This window comes from Solanum dulcamara, chromosome 1 (assembly GCF_947179165.1).
Source record: "Solanum dulcamara chromosome 1, daSolDulc1.2, whole genome shotgun sequence".
NCBI classification, from domain to species: domain Eukaryota; kingdom Viridiplantae; phylum Streptophyta; class Magnoliopsida; order Solanales; family Solanaceae; genus Solanum; species Solanum dulcamara.
In genome coordinates this window covers 48721919-48739279 of record NC_077237.1, presented here as the reverse complement: position 1 = coordinate 48739279, position 17361 = coordinate 48721919, and the positions used below count along the sequence as shown (strand labels likewise).

Sequence of the window (17361 nt, the reverse complement as noted above, 5' to 3'; positions counted from 1 at the left end):
AGGAACGAGCCAACACACTAGAAAAAGGGAAAACTCTAGTTCTTTAGAGTTTTCAAGGTTTGTTTCGCGGTAGGTGATTGTTGTATTTTTCTCCTTTGTATTATATATGTCTGTTAACTACTTTATTAGTATTGCATCCATAATATATGATTAGGTAAAAGGAAAGAACCTGAATTGAAATAACATCTTGTGATCAATTTGCATGCAATCATTGTATTACTTGGTTGTACAAGTGTTTGTGCCTATTCGTTGTGTTTCTGATTATGATGTGTGAATTCATGTTGGATAAGGTACCATGTCGATTGTTGATACCCAATTTTGGCTTGATTTTTTAAAATTAATACTTTTAAGTTTTTAATTCTTTAAATAGTTTAAAAATACATTTTTTTATTTTAGAATAATTTATCGATAATTATTCTTAATTTCAAAATATTAGGATTTTTCATTAATTTATTTTGAACCTTAGTTAATTTTAATTATTAATGTTTTTCTCATAGTTTGTTGAATTTTTAAATATTGTCTTATTTTTTTAAATCATTATTTTTAATTAAATTATATTTTAATATGTGTCATTGATTATATTTATTTTCTATTTATTTTAGTATTTAACACAATTTAAAAATAATGTAAAGCATAGATAAATATTAAATTATTTGAATATTTAATTAGCTCATATTTAGGCCCATAATTTTGTAAAGTGAGCAATTTGTTTTTTCTTTGTAACTCTTTTGGAATGAGTAGTATAAAGATAGTCAGTTAGGGCAGACTCAAAAGGAGACCCTGAAAATATTTCTCCTTCTCCCTTTGGAGAAGAAGCCCCCACCCCTATATTTTCTCCATCTTCTCCAAAGAAAAGAAGACTGCCGCATATTCTCTCCTTTGAGACAACCGCTGCTCCATCTCACCGGCGAACCACCACAGAACCACTCCCAACCGTCCAGCGCCACCCCTTCCCCCCTCATCTCCTTGCTCCGTTTCCAGATTGCCGCCACCCAACTAAAATTTCACTGCCCAACTACTCTTCTTCATCTTCCTTCCTCACTACTGATAAAGAAGCTCAACAGCCACGATGAGCTCCAACAACCAATAGCTCGCCAGCGTGAATCAAGATCAACACAATAGCAAACATCAACGAGCAGATGCTTCGTCCTCCAGCAAAACAACAAGCTCCATCTTCAACGATGGTAAAATCTAGATTTGACCCATTAATTTCGTTCTGAAGTGGGAGTATTACTTATGGTCGTTCTAATTTTTAAATCATTATTGTCATTTTGTATGCTAATTTCTAAATCCATTATATGTTTTTTGGTTTGGATTCAGCTTTGGTGTAGTTGTGGTAGTTTCTATTAAGAGGTCATTTGTCTCCATTATATTTCAATCGTGTTTGCTTTGTATTTGTTGTTCTATTGTTGTTCATATTTAGCTACTGTTTTGTCTATTTTTCATTAGTTTATTTGCTTGTGGGTCCTATGGGTTGGATGATTAGCTTATAATTCTTTTTAGTTAGTTACTATGAAGTGATATACACATAAATTTTAGATTATTAACTAACAGATGTTGGTGTTATATCTTTGATTTCATGAAATGAAGAATTATGTTAGGTGGGATTTAATTATTTGATTGTCTTTTCTTTTGTTTGTTTCATTTTCTGTCGGTTGTTTACCTTTATAGATTTTAAATTGGAGATGATTTTATGGTTGATTAACATTTGATTAGGGGTGTTCATGGTTCGGTTTGGGTCGGTTATTGATTAAAACCATAACCAAACCAATTTAATCGGTTATTAAATGTCTAAAACCACAACCAAATCAAGTAAAATAATAACCACGGGTTTGGTTATTGTCGGTTTGGTTCGGTTTGATTCGGTTATTCGGTTTATGACTTGCCGAGATAATTCAAATATTCTCTCTCTACATTCTTCAAATTCTTATGAAGCTCTTTTTTCCTCACGACCCATAGAGGTTCAAAACAGAAAATGAAACAACTTAAACATTCGGAAAAAAAAAGAAAACAACTTAAAATCAATTTAAAATTTGAAAAACTCCTTACAAACCTTCTCAAAATTTGACAATCTTATACTTGGGGTTGAGGAGTTGAGGTTGCTCTTGAGCCTTCACTGTTAGTCTATGACTGTGAGTCTGTGACTTTGTGAGAAACCAACGTGAGAGGAACAAAAATGTAAAAGGAAAACAGATACTAGGGTTTTAAAGTTTTAACTTTTACTTTATGTTGCTGCCTGCTGCTCAAGTGCTTAGTGCTTATTAGAAATTTAGGATTTAGAATTTAGGATTTAGAATTGGGCTTGAGAGTTGGGCTAATGGGCTTGGATTGTTGGACTTGGACCGCTGTTTAGTGTTTATTGAAATTTATAATTGGGCTTGAGAGTTTGGTTTGGATTGTTGGGCCTTAAAAATAAGTATATTAATATTAAATTAATAATTAAAACGTATAAAATATCTTTAATTATTTATGAAAAACTAATATTATACATATAAATAATTATAAATTTTAAGTATATAATTATCGGTTTGGTTCGGTTATTATTCAGTTATTTTTTTTATAACCATAACCAAACCAAATATTATTAGTTATTCAAATTTAAAACCAAACCAAACCAAACCAAACTGAATGTCGGTTTTTTTATTCGATTTGGTTAAATTTTCGGTTTGGTTTTGATTTTAACCAAAACTGTGAACAGCCCTACATTTGATTGGTTGTTGATTTGTTAATAAGTTTGTTTTTGGGTTAATTTTTAATAATTATTGTAGCTTTCCATTAATTTTTGTTATTGCTCTGGTCATAGTAGACGTTATCATTATTTTTGTGCCTTTAGTGGCTAACTTTAAATTACGGCTGTCAATGAAAAAAATTCTCCGTTGATTTTTAAGGCCTTTCCATTTTAAAAGATGAAAATTTTAGTTTAAATTTGATTTTGTGTGGTCTTATTTTGTTTATCTTTCTATTTTTGTATTTTATATTTGTTATTCTTGAAACATTTGCTATTCATTCATGTTTCTTTGGCATATAATATAATAATGCTATATTATGATGCTTAGCTATAACTTTGTTTAAAATATTCATTTTTTGTTGATTAGTGTTCTACTACTATTATTTTTTTCCTTTCATTACCTCTGCTCTATTTAAGATTGATTGGTGTATGTTTATATATTTCTTTTGCTCGATCTTAATTAGTATACCATTGTTTGTGTTACTTTTATTTTTTTTAATTTGGGTACTATTATTGATCTTAGCACTATTTAGCTCCATCCTTAATTCCTTTACTTTTCATTATATTGTTATTTGCTCTATTTATGTCATTGTCAACTTCAATTATTGGAGTCTTGCTTTTTTATTTGTTATTTTTTTTAATTATTATTTTTTGTTTCTTGCCTTTTGTTGTATGTTACTGGTGGACTAAGTTATAAATAAATTAGATTCTTTTTAATGATTCGATTAACTTTTCTTTAGCTAGTTTTGTATTCTTTTGTCCATATATTATTTTTGCGGGGTTCGTTAAGGATCGTTTTGACATTATTTTGTATTTGCTAAATTTATTATGTTATACATTATATTTTGCAAGATTAAAAAGTGGTCGATGAAAAAATTATTGTCGATTTTCAAGGCCTTCCATGTTTATAAGACGGATTTTATTTTAGTTGTTGTTGTTGTTGTTATTATTATTATTCATATTTATCTCTTGTTAATACTTTTATTAAGTGTCTTTATAGGTATCCAGAATTTCTCTCTGAGAAAGTTATTCAAATTAAGTTCAAATAATATTGTTAATTTATTATTGTGTATATTATTAACGTGAGGCAAACATTAAGTCGTAAAAATACTTACATAAAGAAATTTAATTGATTTAACTATTTAATCAGTTAATTCACATTTTTAGACAATTAAATAATCTTTTTCTTTTAAAATACTTTTCATAATTTATTCTTTCATTGATATTGTAAGTTTAAAATGTTATCTGAGAATATTTTTTTTCTATAAAAGAAGTATTTTTTTTACACATTGCAAAATGTGTTTTTCTTTTTATATTGTAAAAGAGTTTCCTTTTTCATGTTAATTAAACAATTTTTTTAATATTGCATAAAAACTATTTTTTATATATACATTTATATCGTCTTTCTTATATTTTTATATACATAATTGACAATAATATACATTATTTATTTGATACATACTCTTTTATACACATATCTTAATATAATTTTAGTACATATTTTTTTTATATATATATGTGTTATACTTGCAAATAATAATTTTATTTTCTCTCTTTGATAAATTAAGTTTAACTAGGTACTACATTTTGTGGATTTCGAAAAGTATCTAACACAATCCTTTTGAAATAATGTAAACTCTTACCTACAATTTAAATTAATTTTTCGCAGAATGAAATGTGAATCATATATGGCATGCATCAAATATTTTTCTTTATTTTTCTTAATAAATTAGGTGGCGACTCTATATAATAAGTGATTTTTTTTATAAACGAATCTTATCAAAGGATCTCACTCTTCGTGGTGGTCAAGGGTTGAGCCACACACTTCCAAGTTTTGTTATAAATAAAATAGAAAAATACAAGGAGAGAAACATAAATCTAACCTCCGATCCTATAGTGGTTCATAAGTCGATCGTCCTATTAAGGGCAGCTGACTCATCTTCGATACTAGCAAATGAAACCTAGAAACTATGCACGTAAAGGAGAAGACTCATCTCGATACAAAGAGACTAGGAAAGTGTAAATAAGGGAAACTCTCCCTTTACATAATAAAGAAAAAATCTAAATAAAAAATTTGGGGTGAATCTCATAAAGGCTATAATTATAAAAAAGAATAGCCAGAACAAAGAGCACTAAGTAACCCAAACAAAAATCGGTTGAGAACTGCATATGCTATAACTGGGTGTTTAATCCAATGTTGTAACACCAATAGGAGATCATGGGGGCTTCTTAATCTGTTTGATTTTTCTTCGTTTGAAACTAGCTAGGTCGGCTTTATCTAGCATGTAGTATCCTTGAGCCCCATGTGGTAGCTCTTGGAGAGTAGTGTAGTGACCTGGAGTGGTGATGGTGTGACTATGCTTGAAAAGAGCATCCACAGTGTAGTTAGCTTCCCCATTGACGTGCCTACAAAAAAAGAAGTGAAATAATTTGGAGATATCAACAAGGTCATGAGTTACCTGGTGAAGAGTCCACGGAGGTTTAGTTTGTTGATTAATTCATCTATTGAGCAACTCCGAGTCAACTTCTAGAATAACATGCTGGAAGCTCTACTGAATGCATCATCTTAGTCCATAAATGGCCGCCTCTATTTCTGCTTGATTGTTGGTTCCTTCCCCTAGAGGTATGGTGTAAGCGAATATGAATTTACCAATATGGTCTCTTAATATGCCTCCCCCTCTAATGACCCAAGGATTACCCAAAGAGCTACCTTCAGTATTTAGCTTAAGAAAATCAAGTTTTGGCTTAATCCACGAGACTTTGGTAATTTTCATCTCTTGAGTACACTTATCAATGCAAGAAATAGTGTAAGTTCAGTTTGAAGGCCAATGAATATAGGGGAAAGAAGCTCTAAGATGATTAGAGATATCCTTGAACACTGCAAATTTTACTCTAGCCAAGTTGGAGCTCTTTCCCTCGTATTTGCTTGTGCATTTATTCTTTCACAAATTCCACCATATAAATATTGGGGTGGAGTGAAGGATAAGTTTGTGAGCTTCTGTGTGATACTTGCGTAGCCACCAACCCATAATAAGATGCTTGAGGGGTGTGGTTTTGTGCCTTATGAGAAGAGGATCTGAGAAGTAGCACCAAATGTTTCTAGCAAAATGCCCCATGCTAAAAATATGTTCAATGGTGTTTGGACCTAGATTGTGGCAGCAATAACAAGAAGTGGAACCATGGCCGAATGTGGTGATTTTTTCTGCCGTTGGCAGTTTGCCTTTAAAATCTCTCCACAGCAAACAGAACCATTTAAATGGGATGTTTTTGTGCCAAGTGTAGTGATCAGAAGGAGTCTTGGTCTGTGATTCCTCACAAGCTACCATGCCGAAGAACAATTTCCATTGGTATTCAGCTTCCAAATGGGTTGATTCGGTGTGTTTTTTTAAAGCTGAATTATGGTAGAAACTATAAGAGGAATGAGCTACGCTGAAACCAACTGATTAATCATATCGATGTTCCATTGCCTATCTATAAGAAAATTAGCCTCTCGCGCACTATTTGCTCTTCCTAACTCCTGTCTATAGTAAGTTAAGGGATCAATTTCAAGCCAATTATCCCACCAAAAACAACAGGAATCCGAGAGTACCCTCCATTGAATATGAGGTTCAGTAATGTGTTTGTTGTGCATCATGTGTTTCCACATAAGAGACTGTCCAGTATGAAATTTTTTGATGATGGGGTTGGCTCTCTGACAGTATTTGGAAAGGAAATCACCCCCACAAAGTCGGTTTAGCTCTAAAGATCCACCATTTCTTGACTTGGAGAGATTTGCACACATCTGTAATTTGCCTCATCCCAATACCACCTTCGTCATAAGGGTAGCAAAGATTTTTCCATGAAGACCAGTGATATGTTTTCTTGTTATCCTTCTAACCCCAGAAAAAATCAGTAGTAGTTCTCTCAATCTGTTTAAGAATAGTGCTGGCGGAAGTAATAGCCGATAGAAGATGAATAAGGAGCAATTGAAGAACATATCTCACAAGTGTAGCTCTACCACCATAACTGAGGATTTTAGAATGCCACCCTCTAATTATGCTAATAACCTTTGAGATTATGTCTGCGTAATACATAACTCTCTGACGACCAATGCTTCTGAGTGAAATCTATGACCTGTTTGACTGTATTCACATTGTCTTGGAGTGCATTAGAAATCATCATGAAGTGGCTCCTATTCTTGTTTATAAGCTGCCCCGAAGTTTGTTCATAAAGAGTTGAGGTCGTCATGATAATCTGAAGAATTTCCTTTTTACCAGAGGAGAAGATAATAATGTCATCCACAAAGCTCAAGTGATTAGTCTGTGGGCCTCTTTCCTTCATATAAAAACCATGGTAGAAATGATAATTATAAAGACTATTTAGCATTCGGGACAACACTTTTGCACCTAATATAAATAAGGCAGGAGCAAGTGGATCACCCTGTTTGAGCCCTCTAGTCGAGTGAAAAAATCCATGTCTAGATCCATTAATAGTGAAGTAGTACAAATTATTAGCCATGATTCGCCAAATCATATCAATGATGGTCTCATCAAAACCCTATTCTTCTCAGTACTAGACAAGTATAGGACCACAAAACTCTATCGTATGCTTTAGCCATATCTAACTTGATAACCACATTCTGTCCAATAGTAGGCTTGCTGATATCATGAATAATCTCTTATGCTAGCATGATATTTTCTGAGATGTCTTCCTTTTACAAACCCCGAGTAATTAGGAGAAATAAAACTAGGAACAATAGGAGCAAGCCTGAGGCAAATAAGCTTTGATATGATCTTGTTGGTGAAGTTACTGAGGCCAATGAGTTTATAATCAGAAAGTGTATTCGGATGGTCTACTTTTGGGAGTAAGACCAAACAATCATGAGAAAAAAATTTAGGCATAGCATGACCACAGAAGGAGTTAACCACTGCTAGTAGGTTCACCGCAATAATTTCCAGCAAGCTTGGAAATTTTTTTCATTCATACCATCCGGACCGGCTGTAGAATTAGAATTCATGGAGAAAATCACATGTTTCAATTCCTCAAGGCTAGGCATGGCTTGAAGACTATCATTTTGAACATCTGTAACCATTCTAGGAATGTAGTTCAAAATATTCTCCAGAATTGGAGACACTTCAGCGGTAAATATTTTTTGAAAGTGGTCATAAGCAGTTCTAGCAATCGGTTCATCACCCTGAATCCAATCTCCCTCCTCATTAGTAACCTTGTGAATAAATAACCATCTTCTTCTACCTCTAATTAAGGCATGGAAATACTTAGTGTTACCATCGTTATCCTTAAACCAATGAAGCTAAGTTTTTTGCTTGAGAATGTTTTTTCTAATTTTAGAAATCTGATGTATTCGGCATTGAGAGCATGCAATTTCATCTTGTTCTCATCATTATTGGACGCTATCAGATTGTCTTTGGCACTTTTCACCAAATCTTCATACTCTTTAACCTTGGCAAAAATATTGCTGAATTCTATTCTCGACCATTTACTGAGGGTGGACGAAAGCCTTTTCATTTTTTGGTGGAAGGACCACATTGGATTTCCTGACAATTCTCCGTCCCAACATGACTTTACAGTTTCTAAAAAAGTAGGATGATCCACCCAACAATTCGAGAATTTAAAATATTTTATAGCGGAGTCTTGTCTAGCATTCATTCCAGTAGCAAAGGATTGTGATTGAAACCAGTAGAAGAAAAGTGAGTAACTGAGGTGTGAGGTATAGTAGATAACCAATTGTCTGACACCATAGCTCTATCAAGTCGCTTCCAGATTCTTTGATTCATATTCCGCTGATTACACCAAATGAAATATGAGCCATGCTACCCCAAATCCATGAGACCACAAGCTTCAATAACACTAATAAACTCAAAACTTTTTTGCATGTTGTATGGGATTCCACCTAATTTCTCAATAGTAGAGGTGATGACGTTAAAGTCTCCAACTGTGCACCAAGGAAGATTAGAGGAAGCATGATGTAATAACTTATCCCTGAGAGGCCTTCTAAGAGTGTCTTTGCATTAGGATTGCAAACAGATTTATCTGTAGCAAGTTGCATCTAAAACTTTGGAGATATGCATTGCTGGAAAACGGTTCAAGGATGGAAATAATGGAAGTTTGATAGATATGTTTGAGAGACTTAAGTCTGTCGATGACACCTTTGGTATTGATACCTCTAGCATTCCATACAATTGTGTTAATCATTGATTGAATATGATATTATGGAGCCTAGTGTTTGGTCTGCTAGCAGAAGCAAGGATATTTACAAGTTTTGGGTTGTGGTGAATGCCTCGAGGATATAAACCTTACTTACCATCTAATTGATTCATCTCATCATTCATAACATTAGTAGTGATTTTGGAGGGTGCAAATGCCCTACTGAATTGTTTAGCATTCTCTTCCTCACCTTCTTGTTCAACTTCTCCTTGAAACTCTTTACCAAATTCATATTTTGAATGTAAAACACCATACTCATCAAGCTCATTTGCTAAAGTTGGAGTAGTATTTAGAGTATAGATGATGGTGGAGTCTTTTTTTGGTTGTATAACAAGACCTGACTGAATGTTCAGAGGAGTAATAGTGAGAGGGTCTTCACTATTAAAATCTGGGCTTCTGATAGGAGTATTCAGATCAAGTAAAATGAACTTTGAGCAAGTATTTGCAGTGGTGGCAGCAACAACTTGCTGTTGTTTTTATTGTTTCCTCTTTCTAGCTTCTTTGTTTTGATAGTCCTAGAGTTAGCGGTCTAATTGGAGTTTCTAGAATCAGCTTCAGCACTTGGAGAGTGATCAGCTCTAAAATTACAGGTCATATCTTGGACATTAGCACCCTCAATAATATGATTTGTACCTTGTTTATTTTTATACCCAAATCAGTAATAACCTCATGAGTTTTGAACTCAAAATTCACATCAGAATGCTAAGTTAAAAAAGCATAAAAGGCCTGTAATTGAATAGAGGTAGAAGTAGTAATAAAGTCATGTGATTCTATACTTGTACCGGCCTGTTGGGGCACTTTTTGAAGCTGATTTGGACCCGAATCAGATCTGAAAACCCACTGTTTTTCAATCCCCAAAGTAGGGCCTTGAACTTGCCTCAGAGAAGTACTAGAATCTGGAGTAGTATCCATAGAATTCTGATGAGATCTCAAAGTATTTTCTCCAGACGGAGATTGATTTAGCTCTGCAATAGCACTCACAGAAACCAAACCAATAGGAGCCTCACAAACTTGTTCACCACCAAAGGTCACAGCAGGAGGATGATTAGAGACCATTTTCTGAGCATTATCACAGTTTATACCAATCTTCTCATTGCACAAATTTTTAGTACCTATGCTTCTAATAGTATTTGAACCCAAAGAACCTGTAGCATCCTTGGAGCTTTGAATCTTATTAGCAACATGTTGAATAGAGGTAGCAGGTTGAGCAGTGGTAGCAGGGGCTCTAGAGGCAATCCTAGGGTCAATCGATAGGCTCACATGCAAAACATGAGATAATACCCTCCTTTGGACACCCCATCCGGCAAGATAGTAGGTTTCTCCCGTATCCCACCATCCTCACTTCCGTTAACTTCAAAATCAAACAACACATTAAAAATATTATTCGATGAGCCATGGGGGATTGAGAGCATTGATTCAATACCTATTTCACGCTTGCTTTATCCATTTTGCATTGAGTCAACCATATCAACAGTATCACAATTAAGACGGGGATTGGGGTTTGAGAGCATTGAGTCAATACCTGTATCACGACCGCTTTGTACATTTTATCTCACAATAGCAACGCTTGTATCAATTTGTTATAATTAAAATACGGAGAAGGGTTGGGAGTATTTAAGTCAATACCTGGAGTCTTGGCCGAAATAGGTTTATACATTTGTTGACCATTTCTTTGTTTCTTTTGAGTATTTTGCACATTTTGAGATTTCCAACCAACTTCCCACTCTCTTTTACGTACCTAGTGGGGAGTTGGTTGGAAATCTCATATATAGGATGGGGTCAAGGTAATTCGTATAGTGTGAGGTTTTGAATTTGTTTAGGATGGAACTTGATTTCGGCATATTTGGTAGATTGTAGTGTTTGTAAGTAGGAGTAGATTCCCTTTGACTATTACTGATCGGTTGTTCATGCTTGTGCACTGCCTATCGACTTGGTTTCCCTTGGACTAGGATGATTGGCTCAGACTTAAGGTGGCAGAGTGTTTTGTGGGCACACGATGCCAGTTTTTCAGAAGTTTTTATGGTAGTAGTGAGTCACTGAGGTTGAACTCAATGCGGTCTTGTCATTCACCGTACCATCGTCCTTTGGAGCGGAGTGTTCATTTTCGAAAAGTGAGTTCTAGTTTGGGTTCTTGGTTTTTCAAGTTGAGATTGGGATTTGGGGCTTTACCTGGGGTGTCTCCTTGTTTTGGTTGTTGTTATCCTCTAATGTTCAGATAGAGTATGTAACTCCTTCGAGGTTGGTGTTGTATGATTTTTTAGGCAAATTTTGGATTAGGTTGAAGGTTTTCAAGATAGATAAGGATTGATAGAACGTCCTTAGTGGCTTGGAAAAAAGGATTTGGAAACATAAGATAAGTATTTGAAATTTTGAGTGAGTTGTATCTGCCATGGTCCTGTATTACTCATTTCGGTGGTTTTGATTTAGTTTGGTCGTCCTCAGGTGAAATTCGGTGTTTTTGGTCAAGTTCAGGCTAAGCGAGCCAAAGTTGGAGCCCAAGAAAGCACTGGAGGAGTTTTTAGAGTTGGAAGTGAATTTGAGGATTGTCCTCTCAGCTTGAGTTCTGTGATGGCGTTGGTCAACCCGAGAGGGTGTTTGAGGTTCAGGCAAAGCATGCACGCCTAGAACCCTTGTCCGTTCGTGCCTCTAGGCAGTGACTGTACTTTTACTTTCGCGGACAAAAGTTTTTTTAGTAGTGGATGTTGTAATGACTCTGAAGGTCATTTTTGAAATTTTTTAAAATAACCATTTTACCCCTTCCTTTAGTTGCCCCGAATCATTTCTGATTGGTACCGTGTGTTGGTTTTTAAAAAATCCTATAAAAAGTTAAGTCTTTGGAATTTTTGAGTTTTCATAAGCTTTAAATGTTCAAAAGTGGTATTTGGAGCTAATCAAAGCTAAGGGTCTTAGATGAAATTCTATCAATTCCCTCAGCTTCGAAATGTCGAAATTGGCCTAGGAGAGTTTGCGAAATTAGTGTTGGAGTTGTAACCAAGATTTAAGGTCTTGAGTTGAGAATTTGAGAAAATTTAGGCCAATATTTGACTTTGATCAGCTTTTGGAGTTTCGATTCTCGGAATGGAATTCCGACGTATTCGTTGGATTCAGGGGATGGTTTTTGTTCTAGAAGAAGTGTTAGTTGAATTGTTAAAGGTCCCAAGCTTGTTTTGGTATTTTGAAGCTCTAAGTTGATTTACTTGAGACTTTTTGAGTTTCGAATCAAAGAGATCTCAAATTCAAATTCTGATGGTTCCATCATCTCCATATTAACAAAATTAGGTTAGAAGCATGGTCATCATTAGTATTGAGGCAATCGATACGAGTTTGGGTCATTTGGCTCTTTTAACTTTGAAAGTTAGCATATGATTGACTTTGGTCAATATTTTTGGAAAACGTGCTCGGATGAGAATTCTTACAGAACGGTTATCTCCAAAACATTGCTTTTAGTCTGGAATGACCTTTTGTTCGGTTTTTGAGGCTTCCGGGTTCATTTTTGACCCCCTTGGTGGATTTTGGTATTCAGAGGTGGGACCCACATTTGATTGTAAAGATTCTTGATGGGAATTTTCACTATATTGTTGAGTCTGAATTGTCATTTCCAATCAGATTCCCTATACGGTTTGTGTTTTTCCGACTTCGGATGAATCTGGAGTGTCTAAACCAAGGATTTGGCAATTTTTGAAATTTGATGCGCGAGCGACAACATGGCATGATGTATTTAAATCTTGCAATGCCAGAAAGACATTTTCTCTAAACTTTGGCTTGCGATTTTAAGAGCAATTATGATCCAATTTAGGTGATTCCGAAGGCTATCTTGTGTGAAATTTTAAGGAGAACATTGTGGAGGTATCAAAATCTGCTTTTGATACGTCGTTCGATGTAAATTTACGAAATTAGCTACTAATTTGGTTATTTTCGGAATGAAATTTTATTAAATTTTAGAAGAGTGTATCTTGGCCAATTTAGCTTTGTTTTTAGTGAGTTTTTAGGATAGAATGTGGGATTTTTCACAAGAAATATTGTGGTATATTTGGTTTGGGTCGTGGGGGCATCGTTTGTGAGAAATAATTGCGTAAAGGTGCTGTTATGTTTATCTCTTTAGCTTAAAATTTGAGAAATTATTGCATGCTCCTCTTGCGTTGTTTTTCCACCCCAAATTGTGTTGTAAATTGATCCTTGAGCTTGAGGAGCTATTTAGAACCTATTTTGGTGGCCAATTTTGGAATTTCAGATGCGGGTCCAACTTTCCCGTTTTAGATCCGGAAATTGGTCCATATATAAGAATTATGAAATTAGTGTATTAACGATCGTAACGATGTTGTGATTCTATTTTTGGTAGCGTGGTAGGGTTTCAAGGCCATTCGAAAGGGAAAAGCTCTAGCACAATGATTTGGACCTCGCTTGTTCAGCCTACAAGTAGGCTACGGTTTTTCTTTCTTTAGATTGATCTGAAATGTGTGAAAGCATGTTGAAATAGTTGGAATTTGGGCTAGGTAGCTTAATGATAAATCTTAGGTGTTAGGAATTATGCTTTAGACTTGTTATCAGATTTTTCGAGTATCTGGAAGCATCTGTATCCTGTCGTTATTCGTCGATATTGTTAGGAGAGTTGAATGAGCATGTTGTTGATATTGTGGAGTATGTTGCCCATAATATAGGTTGTAACCCTGCTTTAGTTGCCCCACCGTCACTCCGGCAGACTTAGATCCTTGTAGATTGGTGTAGCGGGCTAGTGCCTGGTAGTTGGCCTTAGCTAGGAGATATCCTTTCTCTTAATAACACCCTCATCCATAACTCGGTATAACCATGACTTTGAGATGTGTCGGCATTACTTGATTTCATGACCATTTGGCTTTGGCTCCGTCTTAAGTTTTGGCGGCATATTAGTTGACACATTGGGGAGGAGATTCTTGGTACTATTGTAGTCTAGTTGGGAAGAAGAATATTCGACATCATGGGATAAATTATCTGTGAGTATCTGGGTACCCAGTATCGGCATCCATTCTGAACTATCGGAAAGCATCCGGGTACCCAGTCTCGGCCTTTGTCGGCTTGCTAGTATTACGAGCATTCGGGTATCCAGTCTTGGCTTTGATCATACTAATGCATTACGACGAGCATTCTGGTACGCAGTCCCGACCTCGACCGCACCGATGTATTATAATGAGCATCCCGGTACCCAATTCCAGCCTTGGCCACGTTGGATATTCGGGCTAGCATCTGAGTCCCAGTCCCAGCCTCGACCCCTGAGGCACCCCTAGTTCGTTGACTCTCGAAGATCCTTGGTTTGGAAATGATACAGTTCTTCGATTCTTGACCTCACAGATTCTTAGTTCCTAGCCTTGATAGTTATAGCTATTGTGTGTACTCGGCTGGCTTATGGGGGTTCGCTCTGGTTTTATTTAACTTGCGCATGAGTGTTCCTGCTGGGCTTATGGGGCCCAGTTAGGTATAGTTAGCTGTAGCTCTAGAATATAGTTCTCTTTTCACTTTAGATGCTTATGTTGATTCCTATTGAGGCTTATTCCTCTTTTTCATATTATTTTCACCTTTTCTGCTCAGTCGGCCTATGATGCCTATTGGGTACCTATTGTCTTGGTACTCATACTACACTCTGCATCTACTTTCGTGATGCTGGATTGAGCACCAGCTACCGTTCGTGGAAAGATCGAACATGTTGCAGTCAGCTTCGGAGACTAGGGTGATCACTTGATGTTTTTGGATCATTTCTGTCTCCTTCAGTATAGATGGCTCGTCTTTTGCTTTTTGACACTAGCCAATTGTTGTATATATTTGTGGTCCATTTTCGGGACTTTTACTCATATTTTATTTTGTAGAAGCTCTGTACTTGTGACCTTCAGGTTTTGGGAGGGACCTTTAGTTGTTTATATCATGTTTTGGTTTACTTCGACTTATTATTTTTGTTTATTTTTATAATTCACCACTCTTGTTTAATTTCTTCCCTCTAACCCATTACTTGAAGTTCTGAGTTAACGGTTTGGCTTACTTACTGGTGGGTTATAGTAGGTGTTATCATGACCTGAGAAATTGGGTTGTGACACCCAATCCTGGAGATATTCTATCAAGTAGCACACCAATAAATGCCATCGCAAACAACTGAGAGGCCACAACATATTGTTTCCAACAATAATTGGAGACAATCACAATAATGATCGCCCCATAAGTAATTGAGAGATCACTATATTAATCATCCCACAAAAATTTGGAAAATACTCTATCATTGAGTTGCTAACACCCAGCATACGAAACATCGCTCCGAGTTTGTCTATCTTTTGCATTAATTTTTGTACATATTTTTATCTTCGGTAAATATCTTAATTTTTTTGTCTTACCTTTTTTTAGAGGTGAATTTCTTTTCTCTACACATACATTTGCTATCATATTTTCACGAACTATATGTAGACATCCCTTCTTGGGTTCAGTATTCCTTATTAGAAAAGAGAAAAAAAAGAGTTTGTACATATATTTAGTTTGTATCTTCATGAATTAAATGAATCTAATTTCATCTCGATGAGATACATAAGAAATTTCTTCTTGGGTTCGGTACTCTTTAAAAAAAAAGTTATTTGTTTGCTTAGCATCTTATACTATAGTATTCTAAACTATGCAGACCTGATTCTTGTTTTCTACAAGATACGTAGGCAATCCTCATTTGGGTTCGGCCTATTTTTTATTTAATTTTTTTTCAAAATAATAATAATAATATATATATAATGAATCAAAGTCTGGACTTCATTGGTACCAACATAGTTAGGACTGTGCACGAGAAAGAAATATTTGGTGTGATAGAGAGGATCAACTTCATGAAAATCATAGATTGCGCCTTAGTGACATTTGAGAGAATTCTCATGCATAAATCTAATTCAAGAATGAAATCAATCTCATTGTTTCATGTGAATTTGCGTGGTGAGCCTTATATTAATTCATTACATTACAATATTGATCTAGAACTTAGCCTAAATATTTGTGGAGGCAAAATCATGAGTGACAATTGGTTGGAAAATGATTGTAGGCCTTCTTTTGACCCAATTGTGCCTTGGAGCCTTTTCATTGGACAACCACATTTTAACCTATTCCCTTTGAATGCTTAAATGCATTATCCCTCTATTTGCCCAACCTTCCATAGTACACAAAAATATTCAAATAACGGACAAAGAACCAAGATCAAAGACGTCAAAGAGAAAAGATGCTAAAGTCCCAGAAGAACAAAATTGAAAAATATGTCTTCAAAAATAAAACAATACCACAAAATCAAAAAAAAAATCTCCAACAAAGGTGCAAAATCTTTTTTTAAAAAATAATTTCGAGAAAAGAGGGGGAAAGAACTCCAACAACAAATGATTCAAGAGAAGACAAAACAAATACAAAAAAAAAAGGAATGATACAACAAAGAAGATCAATTATCAATGCACAACAAATGTCAAAAGCAAAGATACAATGCATATTCAAGAAAGATTTAGTCATTTTTTACCCAGAATAATATCCTATCTATCCCCCAAGCCTACATTACAAGCCAATAACAAGTCAAACATGATCCTATTTTAGGTGTTCTCACATTTGTAGATACTTACATGAAGGTCAAACCTATGATATCACAATTGCATGCATGAATATCATTCTGAGCGTGAGCGTACTTTCCAAAATGTCCTAAAATTATATTATTCAACTATGTGAAAGTTAGGACTTTTTTTTGTGGTGAGGACACTTGAATCATGAGGGACATATATGGTTCGAAACTTCGATTTGAAATAAGACGAACCAATTGTGTCGACATTTAGGTATGTTGAGGTACCACTTAAAACTGTAGGAATTACTTTGATGTTGATCTTGGTTAGCTGAGAAAAGACGGTGGAATTCTTATGCACAATACTAATTCATGTTTTCTGTCTTTAAATACAGGCATTTTAAATTCAAATACAGACACCCACCTTCTAATACACCTATTTCAGTATATTTTATAGGCGCTCACCTTCTAATATGAGTATTTTAGTACATTTTATAGGAACCACCTTCTAATATACATACTTCAGCATATTTTATAGGCGCCGATCTTCTAATATGACTATTTTAATATATTTTATAGGCACCCACCTTCTAATGCGAATATTTCAATACATTTTACAGGCGTCCACCTTTTAATGCAAGTATTTTGGTATATTTTATAGGCACCCACCTCCTAATACAGGCATTTCAATACATTTTACAGGCGCCCACCTTCTAATTCGTGTATTTCAGTATATTTTACAGGCACCACCTTCTAATGCAGGTATTTCAATACATTTTACAGGCATCCACTTTCTAATGAGGAATTTTTGGTATATTTTATAGGTACCCACCTTCTAATAAGGGTATTTCAGTACATTTTATAGGCACCACCTTCTAATGCGGGTATGTTAGTATATTTTACA

General features: G+C 35.0%; 1 long non-coding RNA gene across 1 annotated transcript; it reads left to right on the top strand.

The window, feature by feature from the left end:
- The first annotated feature begins 702 nt into the window (after window positions 1-702).
- Window positions 703-14847, top strand: LOC129882285 (uncharacterized). The gene is made up of 2 exons (XR_008765741.1): window positions 703-1184; window positions 14495-14847. It is a non-coding gene; the product is annotated as an uncharacterized LOC129882285 (long non-coding RNA).
- The last annotated feature ends 2514 nt before the right edge of the window (window positions 14848-17361 follow it).